We start from the raw sequence: 12,394 nt of genomic DNA, 5'->3' as shown, positions 1-12,394 counted from the left end.
CCTGTCTTGTCAGTAACAACAACAGTTGTGACGCCCAGGAACGTCTCTCTCATCTACCCGTCCGGCGGTCGTCCATGTTGTCCTCTGGTAGAGGTGCACATACTAAGAGCGCGCGATATGTTGCGTTGAAAAGTCACACAGGAGGAACGCATAAGACTTAAGTTCGACACTCAGTCGTGCAATTTTGAGTTAACAGTTAATACAATTACAATTAACGAAGGAATTTCTCGGACCAAATAATGTAATCACGAAAAGAATCGCACACTGGTTTGGGCCATATCCTTTGGCGCTTCCCTTAAGTGAGGAGATAACCGGAACAGAAAGAGGAAGCCTTAAGCGGGTGAGAGGGAAGAGAAGAAATTTATCAAGTGATTCAGCTTCACCACATGACTCGCAAAGGTTCGACATAGAGAACTATTATCGGCGCACGTCAAGATTTAAACCTGTTATTGCGCAGCGCAAAACGGTCACGGACACCTGGCATTGTCGTTAACTGCATAAACGAATGCTCCAACGGAAGTTGTCGTTGTAAGCATTTCAAAATATGGCACATACCAACAACGGCGGGGGATCGGCCTAGAACAAGGAGGAGGTTGATGATGATGATGATGATGATGCCCTCAGGCTTAATGGAGGTTACGCCAAAGGCTGAACATGCAGGCCTCTTTCTCTTCGTATTCGTCTACGCATGCAGCGTGGATCGCATGCATCCACTGACCTCGCCACCTCCTGATTGCCTCATTTGCGTAATAAAAGAGTGGGTCTCGAAAATATTTAGATCACTCCGCTTTTTTAGCTATACTTGAACCTCTCAATTTGCGTTCTTCGTCATGGAGTTTATAATTCAAGAATCTATCTGAATTTGGCACTATGCATACCAATTCATGAGCGCGCACTGTTCTTGATAAAAATCATCATCAGTGCGAGAACCACACCTGCTTCCGGGCGACATATTGGATAACCTCGGTGTCCGATCTCCCAGAACTTCGAACTGCTGCGGCCTGCTGAGCTGATTACAGGCATCGGATTCCCAAGTGTTGAAAGGTAAGCATGCGCGATCAGAACTGTGAGCGAGGCGTTTGTATTGCGAACAACGTCCGGCCAACCCATACGTTTTGTCCGTAAGACAATCTATATGCTCCGTAACCCTACCGCTAGCGTTCAGCCATGTTCAACTCGGATAGTAAATGCACAGTAATTTGTCCGATAAGAGTTGTTGTGTGCGCGCCAGTCAGGCATGTTGTAACCAATAACTCTCGGTTTCGTCAACCGGTCAACGAAAACGTTCTTCGTGGATTTCTAGGAGCAGCAAGCTGTCAAATGCGCCAGCGTCAGCTCTCATATGTCTTCTAGCGGCCACATACCTTGGGTGTGTCTGATTGGCCGGTCATGCAAGGTTTTTGCAAGATTCTTCGCGCACCATTAGCTTTCAGTGTTGCCGGACTTATCCCTCCTCGATATGGCCAGAGATCTCACACGATACGGATGGAGCAGGTGCTAGCAGACGCCTATCTGGACCGTCTCTTAAATCGCTTTAGGCGCGACAATAATTCCTTTCCGCAACGGCTAAATTGCGGTCTAGCAGTTACCCGTGTTAACTAGGCAATGCAAACAGCTACGACGAGGAAGAGGGTGGACTAATGCAGCGCAAACTTTCGAGTGGGTTTAAGATGGAAACATTAAAGTTTATTATCTGCAGAGGCTGGTGAATAACGATTAGAAAAAGGAAGGCACAATGCGTAATCGATTTATACGACAGAAACAGCAGTACCTGCTTCGTAGAAGTCATTCACTGCGGGAAAGGGAAGGTCTAAAATGGAGATATGAGAATGCGCCTGGGACTAAATGGAGCAAAGTTGAGCATGCCTTATTTTCAAGATATCTATACGAACAGCGTAGTTAACAGGACACAACGAAGAGGGACACATACACACATAGCGCTGTTACTGTTACTATCTGTAGCGCTTCTGTGTTAATATCTGTAGCGCTGTTACTACAGATATGCATTACAACCTAGCCCGCGACATCACTTTTGTGAACCTAACTATATGTGGGGTAGTTTTGTTTCATTTTCCGGATCTTATTAACGAATTCTATTTATGATCCATTTAGTATCAACCCATATGAAACTATATTAAGTTGACAGAACAAGAGCTACCAGAGGACCTAACGAAGTGAAATAGCAAGATCTTGACATGAGGGTTTGGTTCCAGGAATCGGAGACGAGTTTTTGGTTTGAGGTTAAATTTTGTAGGTTTGTTTGGCGTGTTTGCTTTTTCGGAGTCGCGGCAGGTTAATAAACATTTTGAGTGCGTGAGCAGGGTACATTTTTATAACACACTTTTTATCTTTTAATAGCTTTTTCTTTGTTCAGAACAAGCGAAATAAAAAAAAAATATGACACTGGTTTGTCACCAAAGCGTTAGCAAGCCTCCACGGAGGTTTAGTGGTTAGGGTGCTCGGCTGGTGACCCGAAAGACTCAAGTTCGATCCCGGCGGCGGCAGTTTAATTTCTATGGAGGCGAAATTCTAGAGGCCCGTGTACTGTGCGATGTCCGTGCGCGTTAAAGAACCCCAGGTGGCCGAAATTTCCGGAGCCCTTCACTAAGGCGTCTCTCATAGACTGAGTCTCTTTGGGATGTTAATCCCCATGAACTAAACCATAAGCCAAACTAAAGTATTAGCACATTCCTCCTGATCGCACCAAAGCAGTCGACCACTCTTAATGGTCATCACCATTCTCTGCAGCACCGTCCCGTGTGTCCGCGAGGGTTTCAACGAAACACCACCGGTCATTCAAGCACATCGGAAGCTTCCAGCGAATCACACCAGGCCGTAAAAGAAGAGTGAGTAAGCAAAATAACTGCAGTGCTTACCAAAAGAGTTCAAAGCGTCTAAGTGGCAGATTTTGGCGGGGTAATTCAGTGTCGTCCGTCACAAGATTAACTGCTCTAGCCTATAGATTATCCTTTTGAAGCGTTGTCCGCAATATGCAACAAATGCGCAGCTTCTTCTTGGAGTGTGCTCCAGCTAGCACCGATTCCTTTGTTGAAAGCGAATTCCGTAGACATGTTATTGCAACTGGGGTGCCTTTTCGATTGAGATAGCCACTGTAGTGAATATTTCTCAGAACACTAAGCTGAGCAGCACGTCTTTGGACTCTAGAGAGATTTTGTCACCGATAAAATCACTTTTGTTGCGAAAGCAACACTACAGAAGTCGCCAAGCCATTTCGCGGAACTGAGGAAAGGCGATACTGTGCGTGCGCGAGGAGCAGTGACGTCACACGGCACACAGCTGGCGCGCCGCCGCCGTCGCTGCGCGGGTGACTCAGAGGTGCCTCCGACGCGCTCGGCAGTTGCGCATGCACAGTAGCGGCGCATAGCTAGCGTGTCGGGGCCGCCGCCGCTGCCGCGCGCTCTCAATCCCCCCCCCCCCCCCTCTTTCTTCGTTGCTTTCGCAATCTGCTAGGCTTAACCAGAGCTAAACCACTGTCAATTTATTCTTTTTCTGCAATTTCTAGCAGAAAACCATCTTCAAAAAAATGTGAACCCCTTATCTCTCACGTACTCGTCTAACTATGGTGTTTTGCTGTGGCGATTTGCAGCCATTGGGACTCTTTGCACGCTGTTTTTTACCTGGATAAAAACTTACTTTGTGCTTTAAAGTGCAAATAGGCTGTCACTTGGGGCTCCAGTTTCTAGACCTCAACCTCATGCTCGGAGAAACGTGTGTACGCTGGTGCTACCGCGCTAGAGCCAAAAAAGATGTTATCCTTTTGCGTCGGCCCAATGACAAACTGTTAAGAAGGCTATTGCGGCCCCTTCTCTAGAATCCGCACTCGTGAAGTGATGCACTCACATGATGCAAGAGAGCTTTCGGGGCGAGGTAGCCAGACTGCGCAATGCAGGGTTCCCTGCCTATGTGTTGACATGTGTGACCGAGGCACTGCTACAGAAATTCAAGGGAAGGGAAAAGAAAACACGGAGACCAGGAAGACTCGGGAACGCCAAAAAAGTTGCTATTCCATACATCCGCAAGGTGTCCCACAACGTAAAAAGGTAAAAAGGATAGGCAACAAGTACGGTGCCCCGATGGTTTCTCTCGGTGTCGTGTAACTTGGCCCAGATGTGCCCTAAGGTCAGCAGTAGTGGCCCTGCAACATCTGGCTCTAGAGAAGAAGCACGCCAAGCCCTTTTTTGTTCGATGTGCCAGGGGTGTGGTCTCTGAGATGCCCCTTTCTTGTGGCAAAGTGTACGTTGGCCATACTGAGCGTTCTGTTAATGAACGTGACAGGAAACATGAAAGAACGTTTGAAAACTCATTAGACTCAAGCACGAATCGACCCGTTCACTGCCGTTCTTGAAAGGGTCAAAACGATCAGAACTATGAGCCACAGCTTGACAAGATCAAAATACTGACGAGGAGGAAAGATAGATTAGCTCGGGAAATATCGGAAGCCTTTTTTTATGATTGCAAGAGGCCATATGTGTCAGCACCACCTCTGTCTCCCTGCATACCAGTGAATTCACAGTGCTTAGAAATGGGGGAAGAAATGCAGTACCATGTCCTTAATATACTTTGATGTATTTGCTGTCATATTGAGTAGAATAGACAAAGAAAAAAAGTGCGACCTCACTTTCCTCTCCCCCCTCTTCCTCCTTTTCAGTTTTCCTGGCCGTTTGTTCTGTGGCCAGTTATTGATGGGCTTTTGCTAACTGCTGTCTTTCTTGCATGTGGAACAAAAATACGTGTCAGTAAACATTGTTGGAGTCAGCGCCAGTCATGTCTTTCTGTGTATTCGTCTTAAATGTAGCGCTATCTAAATTTTAAGAAAAGAAAATGCATCACCAACTAGGCCCGCAATGTGTTTTATTAATATACTTGAAGCTTGCAGAGTACTGTTTTGCAGAAAATTATTTCCTTTTTTCGAAGCTTTTATCCCTGAAATAATAAAGGCACTGAGTACACCTCAGTGATATGCAACCGCATATCAACGGTGGGTACAGATCTCTGGTTCTAGCTGACTAATCCGGTACTGTGCAGCCTATACGGCTCCTTACTCATCCGACCGAAAATGGCGCAACAGTAGCGATCACTCCTACACGATCGTGCGTCTCTTTGCCGTGCGTCACGTCGCCCAGCTGCTGTTTCTGTGCCACGTCACCGGCTTCGTGTGGTTCCTTGGCACGAAAGAAAGTCTCTCGATGCGCGCGAAACATTATCGCATCTGTGTAAAAAAGTGCGGGCTAGCATGCTTAAAGGGAGACTGAAGCACTTTTTTTGAAAATCTGGCTGGCAGCGGCATCCTATAGTTTTTCATGCTGCATACTGGAATATCCCATCCAAATAAGGCAAAAACAAGCGCGAATTGCCTTCTTTAGCCGAAATATGCGGCCTGTGCCTCGGGGCACGCCGCGCGGCGCGCCGCCGCCCGTGATTGGTCAAGAGAGGTCGTGACGTCACTTTGAGGACTGGAGAAGCTGCCGATGCGGATCCGGCGCTGCGTTGAGTGCAGATCGCAGCTTTCCATGTCGTTGTAAAAGCGAATACGGCGACTATTTTTTTTTACTGACCTCCGAAAAAAAGGATACTACAGTTTGCTCATTCCACGTATCGCCTGAAACCAAAAAAGACGCAAGCAAAAAATTCTACGGCTAGCACAAGCATACACCAGCGTCAAAGACGCGATGCAGACCATGCGTAAAAGGTGCCAGCACAACCTCGGCTCGTATTCTCGGAAAGGAAGTGGTGCGAACAATACTCAAGTCAATTGCCACCACCGGACGCCTCCTGGCTCGCCCGGAAGAGCGTCATCCTAAAGAAAAGGTCCAAAGCACTGTGTACAAAAAACCCTGTTCTCAGTACCCGGCGTAGCAGGTTGGGGCAAGAAAGTATTTCAAGGAAACGATGAAGGAGCACAAAGTTGGCGTCAAAATTAGCGAAGCGCAGTGGCCAAGCACTGCGAGGCATGTGACCAGAAGATAGTGACGCAATCATAGTGCGCTGTAAAACAAGCCAAATACGCGCACAAGGCTGCTGCTTCACTCATGGCGCTTTCAGCAGATGCCAGAGAATATTAATCGCTGCCTCGGAAACGTTCGCCCTTCCTAGATTTGCAGTTTAGGTTCAGTGAAGTAGTTGCCAACTATATATGTGTTTAAAAGCCAAGCTAGCTGCAACTCGCCCGCTGCCACAACTTTATGAAGAAACCGAGTAAGGTTGCGGTGTTTTCTTGCAAAAACTCGGTTGGCATTCATTTCTCTCACAAATTTTCATCCAAAATAAATGTCGAACGCTTTCATTTTAATTGCTGAGCTACGATTCAACGAGATGCCGCATATGAAGAGCTTCGATGATTGCTTGCTTTGCTTTATTGTGCTTTGCTCTGCTTGCTTTGACACGTCGAACCGAGTATAAAATCACTAACCGAGCCTTGCTGAGCACGTCTCAGGTGGTCTGGCCGCACCTAAGCTGAGGATAGCGACACATGCTTGAGCCTCTATAAGGTTTCCTCATGGGCTAAGTGAGCATGTTTCTACTTTTAAAAGAGGCGCTTCTTCGGAATGGTGACACGCCTCTCATGCGCAAGAAAATCGAAGGAACTGTGTCATGGTTCAGCCGCGCCTTTTCGACAGAAATCTCCTGAGGTCACATTAGGGACAAGCTCTGCATGTAGCCGCTCTTAAGAAAATGCTTCGAGCAGAGTAGGCTTGCTTTGGTCAGCTTGAATTCTTCGTCACAGCAGCGAGCGCTTGCGCTGTGAGCTTTTGATCTTGCTAAAAACAGTGGAAGACGACACAGTCTCGGCCGTATTTGTTCATTGACACGAACGCAGAGTAGTACCTCGTGTTGAATCTGATTCTCAAGGTCGGCTGACAGGCTTTGTACGTCACAACGCACGCAACACGAGAAACAACGCGCGCTGAAAGCTCGCTCGGGTGCGCCGAGGTATCCCCGGCTCCTCAACGTGACGTCACGTTGGCCGACATGGACGAGGTTTCCTTCTCCGCTGTTCTCCTCTCCTACGCTTGCGCGGGGCGCGGGAGATTTGAACATCGCGTTTTTAATTGGTGATTGCGCCATGTTTTAGCCAAAATCGAAAAAATAATTTCAGAGACGTGATCAGCAATGACACTACTTCAAAACCCTAAAAAATTAGCCGATTCGAAAACCGCCTCAGTATCCCTTTAAACGTTACCTAACGTAACGGCGACCCCTACTGGTCTCCTTGGTAACGGTCATACAGGAGCAGTAAATTACGATGAACCCTAACGTCCAGCAAACAGCCTTTACAAGACAACTTCGATCAGTGCTGTTTGCTACGCCATTTCACGCTGTCCCGCCGTCTGGCGCTTAATGATGATCGCCATTTCATTGCACCAATGGCAGCTTGGTTAATGCGCGTCACGTTAGCCCTTGCGTTTAGTCTAGGCAGGCCGGCGTCAGAGACCTGTGTTTCTAAGCAGTTCGCGCGGCCACAACGCCAGGTTAGAGTCCGAGGGCAAGGTAAAGGTTGCACACGCGAAAATATTCGCGAGCACCCACGGCTATCTGGAGTGAAACCCCGCGCATTACCCATACGAGGAATTTGCTAAACCCGCTGTGCTACCCCTGCGGTCGGCAATGGCTTCGCCGCAGACGCTTATACCCATGCTCCACAAGACGGAGACACAAAGAAGTTCTAAATCTTAGTCTGCCCTGTCAAGCTTTCAACTAAAGTGTTTTCATAGCCGCTCCATAAACTTTACCGTGTTCTCTGAGACTTGCCGTAAACTGGTGAGCGCGCATCTTAATCAAGCCAACTTTCTTTCCTTTTTATAGTCGTAGCTGGTAAACAACAACGCACCAATGCTTGCAATGGGTCACGACTGACCAATAAGCCTTTTTCTTGCACTTACTTACTCTGATCCGTGACTCGGTACCGTATGGTAATGCAACATTCCCAGTAATGGTGATCAGATGCATCTTCCTATGCCAACTAGTGCCTTCTATAATGGGTCATTTGTGTTGAGGCCAATGGCCGCCTACACGACAGGAATGAAGCGCATGGGCCTTGCAGTACGCTCTTCATTTTGCGGGGTTTGTTAGCCATCACTGACACATGGCGCCAGGCTGAACAGGTCTCAGTTTGTCAATATACGCTGGAACGACGTAAAAGCACAAGTGTCATTTGATTTATTCAGAGGCCGAGTATGCTGAAATATGTCAGTAGGCCGAGTATCGCAAAACACTAAAGGAACGCCCATACCCAAGAACATGGATCCTAACCTGCTCAAAGCACGCAGTGAGGCAAGGGCTGAATACCTACATAAGTCATTAGCACCCCAAGCAACGACGGTATACGTGGACGCAGCCACATAGACCAGAACAGCGGGTCAACACAACAGCAATGCGGTAACAACGGTGATTGACTCGAAACGGTGATTGACTCGAACCTACGCTAGATCACCAGCGCATCACTACAAGACTGTATAATAGTCGAGGCTGAGGAAGCGGCTGTCGCTCTAGCGGCAGCGGAGGGCTACCGATCTAAACGGTCTCTAACCATCTTTACAGACTCACAAACAGCATGCCGCAACTGCCTACGCGGCAGAATAGGGCACAGAGCGCTCCGAATACTCCGCTCTGGGGCCACATAACACAACGACAACCAAACGAAGAACCAATCAGGCATACGATAATAAGGACGCCGGGACACGCGGGAGTAACAGGGAACCAACAGGCGGACAGGATAGCTCGAGGGTACACTTACTTATTACCGAGCATCCAAAGTAGGCGACCTCGAGGGGAACGAACCTGTAGCCCAAGATTATTCGTCGATACTAAACTAATACAAGGGCTGCAGAAAGCGGTATCCACCACCACACAACTCCCGTAGCTGTAGGCTCGTACCCGAGCCTACACGTACTCACCAAACTGTATCCCACACAATAGACTTACAAATGCCCTTGATGCAAGAAACCACCCACGGTGTACCACGTAATGTGCGCATGCCAGAGGATCAGTGTGGTACCCGTTATAACAAACCCGAGTGCGGAGCAATGGGAGGGAGTGCTGTGCAGCGTTCGCCGAGTCGACAAAGAAGGTCTCATTCTTCTAGCAAAACTGGCACCAGCCTCCAGCGGAGCCCTGGACTAGGGGCAACCGACCTTTGTACACGTAGATGGCCGAAGCCATCTGAAAGCCGCAGACGAAAAGCAAACCTAGACCTTAATAAAGTTTTTCACTCACTCACTCAGTAGGTCCTCCAAAGGAATTTACAATGCGCGCTGCGCGCCTCTGGATAACCAAACCAGCTGCTCTGGCGAGAACAGTGCCTGCTTCCGGAGTAAACATAATGGGAGCTACCTAAGGACCCTGTATCGAACAGCACCAACACAATCAGGCACAAGAGACGAGGAAACATACGAACACACGCCTGTATTCCTCGTCACTTGTGCCGGTTGGCGTTCCCGCTGATCGATACAGAATTCTTAACCAACTACCCCCCGAAAATGTTCTTACTCAAAGATTTTTTTGATAAACCATACTTCTCCCAAAGAAACTTTCTTGTAGCACAAAAGAACTACGAAAACATCTTGATGTACACCCTGGGTGTCCTGACCCCGCATACTCACAACAACAATATATTAATTTCTAGCGACGCACCTATTCTCTCGCACCTTAGCTCTAGAGGCAGCCATCTATGCATCAGTAACTGCGAGCACACGCGGAGTGGCCACGACTGCGCTTGTAAATACTTCATTACAGGTGCTCCGTACTCAACGCTCTGCCAGTCTAATTCTGCTCAGTGGAACAGGATATGGCAAGCACGGAAAAGAAAAAGCAGCGCCAAGCATGCAACCCCAGAAAGAGAAGGTCGCAGGCGTTGGCTCTACTGTACTTTATTTCCGTCATCCCATGTTTCGTGCTTCTCACGTGTCGCCGTAAAGTAGTATGGAGTGCAGTATGATGTACTTTTCTGCAGGCTATTATGCATTTCCACTGAAGTAGCGATGGGGGCTGTTGATAGCTGATTCTGAAAGGATAAACTAAACCACTTTCTAACTTTTTTCCAGAGCTGTGTAACAGATGTCTGTCCGTCTTTATTAGGAAACACAAACGATATGTGGCTGGCTCATACAGTTCCGCACCATTGTGTTCGTTGTAGGCTCTGGCTGTGCCATACTCTGCCGCCGAGACGTTATGTCTTCTGGACCAGGTGCTCCCGACAAGGAACGTGGCCTTTCGAAGCCAGACGGAGAGATGTCTAAGATGTCCACTCGTAAGAGACGCAGGCCCAGCGCGACAGCCGCCGCAGAGCAAAAGAACCAATCTCACCCTCCGCAAGGTACCGAGGAGGCAGTCAAAAAGGGATCTTCCATTAAGAGGCCTCGCAGGCCGTCAACTAGTACTGATGACAACCGCAGTCGACGCCTATTGGCTGGCAGCTCCAGCAGCCGCCTTACGGGTGCAACCATCAAAGTGGAAACAGCAGGGCCAGCCTCAGACGACCCCGCTTCGAAGCCTGCAAAGCCAAGCGATGCTGAGAGGCGTAAAGCGCCGCATCCTGAACGTGTCGCAGAGAATCAGCCATCGCAGCAAGCTCGGGACAAAGCTTCATATCTCAAGCACTCGCGGCAAAAAACCAGCCAAGTGGCCTTCGGCGTGCAAGAGGGTCCCTCGGGTGGTGAAACAAAGCAGGGGGACGTAATCGTCACGCTGACCTTCACCCAACCTCCTGGCGCTCATCCCACGACGTCTACCAAAAAAGACGCGGCCGAGACATGCCTGGCTTACCCGGAGAGCGCAGATGTCCCACCAGGCGACCCGGCTCCCGCCGGCCTAGTGCCGGATATTGCACCTGCCGAGGACGCGGCCCCTCGCACCAACGGTTCTAAGGCGATTCCAAGGAAGAGCACCATTTTGAGTCCTAATTGGCTGGACCTGAAGAACTTTAATTTGGTCGACAGGGTAAGTTGCCGATTTGAACACTTCATGCGGCCGTGTCTTCTAATATCGGGGAATGGTAAGAATTGAGCTGCATCTGATTTTATAAGGTCAGCGCCCTGATGCAACGGACGACAAGTAGATGGTGTCGCGCACTGACGCCAACAATAGCTTTATTTCACTTCTGAGAAGGGCGCTTTAGGATAAACATTTGGAGGAGAGCGCTACTTCCAGCAGGAGACAATTCGCCATGTAGTGTTTGGTTCAGGGCGGGAAAGGAAATGAAACACAAGCAGAGAAACTTAGGGGCCTTCTCAGCCATATTGTTAAAAAAAATATATTATATCGTTTTGATTGCCAGCTATGGTGTCTATAAGGAGTGCCTAATGTTCTTGCAATTTTCGGGCCCAAACTTGGCTTGGAAACTGCTGCATTGACGTGTGACTAATTCAACTTGCTAATCGAGCTGATTTCACCCAATAATCCCCTTAATTAAATATGGGAGTGGCCCTACCAAAGTTTTGAGTGTCCTTAAGAATTATTCAGGGTGGGAGACTAAAATTTTGGGGTCCTCACATCTTCAACTTTGGTGGTGCTCTACCATAGATGTATTGGTGGTCACGATGTGTTCATGGCGTCACGACCTTTTCAATGGCATTCATGATCGCGGGGAGGCCTCGTACGACTCTTCGCGCAGTGGCGCAGCGGTTAAGCGCCACTGTCGAGGATGGTGGCTATTTCAAACGCGGCCACCGGTTGGGCTTGTGCGACCCAGTTTCTCATTCGGAGCGCCCGTAGGGCTCATGCGCAGCGGCACGATGGGCCCGTTGGAATGCATCCAGTGTAGCAACGGTGCGTGGTCTGCTCACAGCTCAAGATCACGTGACCTCTTTCCATCAATCAGAGAATTTGTTTCAGAGAAGTACGCATGTTCTTCTGAGAGGGCTTACTAAACTCTTTCGCATTTATAATTATTATCACTTGTGCAACGCTTTACTATTATATCTTTCATTCATTTTGGCATCAAATCTGTCCGCCTTCACCGAAAATTTCAGACTTAAAAGTAATACGTTCATTTGCAACACCGTGAAAGTCAAAATACCGCTGATATCTTAGGCCGAAGCTACCTAAATTATTTTTAGCCCTGCACAAACACTGTCTTGAATTTGTGTTTCACCCTTTCCAAGATTTTCTTTACTGTATCAGGACACTGGAATGCTAGAAAGGGCCCATTAACAGACTCTCATATTTAATGACATAACTCTGCAATTCCGGGTCGAGTAATACAAAGCTCCTCTTCGTCTTCAGGTGAAAAGTCCTCGCGAGACCTTGGGCAGCAGCGCAGGAGTGCTCCTGAAAAGCGAGATTCTCATCAGCCTCGTTGCTATAGCGACCATGCTATTTTTCCTAGGCGCCCTCTTCTTCCTAATCCCCACGACGACGACGCCGAGATTAAAAAGCG

Source organism: Amblyomma mixtum, chromosome 10 (genome assembly GCF_055824585.1).
Source record: "Amblyomma mixtum isolate Tamu chromosome 10, ASM5582458v1, whole genome shotgun sequence".
Taxonomy (NCBI): domain Eukaryota; kingdom Metazoa; phylum Arthropoda; class Arachnida; order Ixodida; family Ixodidae; genus Amblyomma; species Amblyomma mixtum.
Note: the sequence above shows the minus strand (reverse complement) of the source record.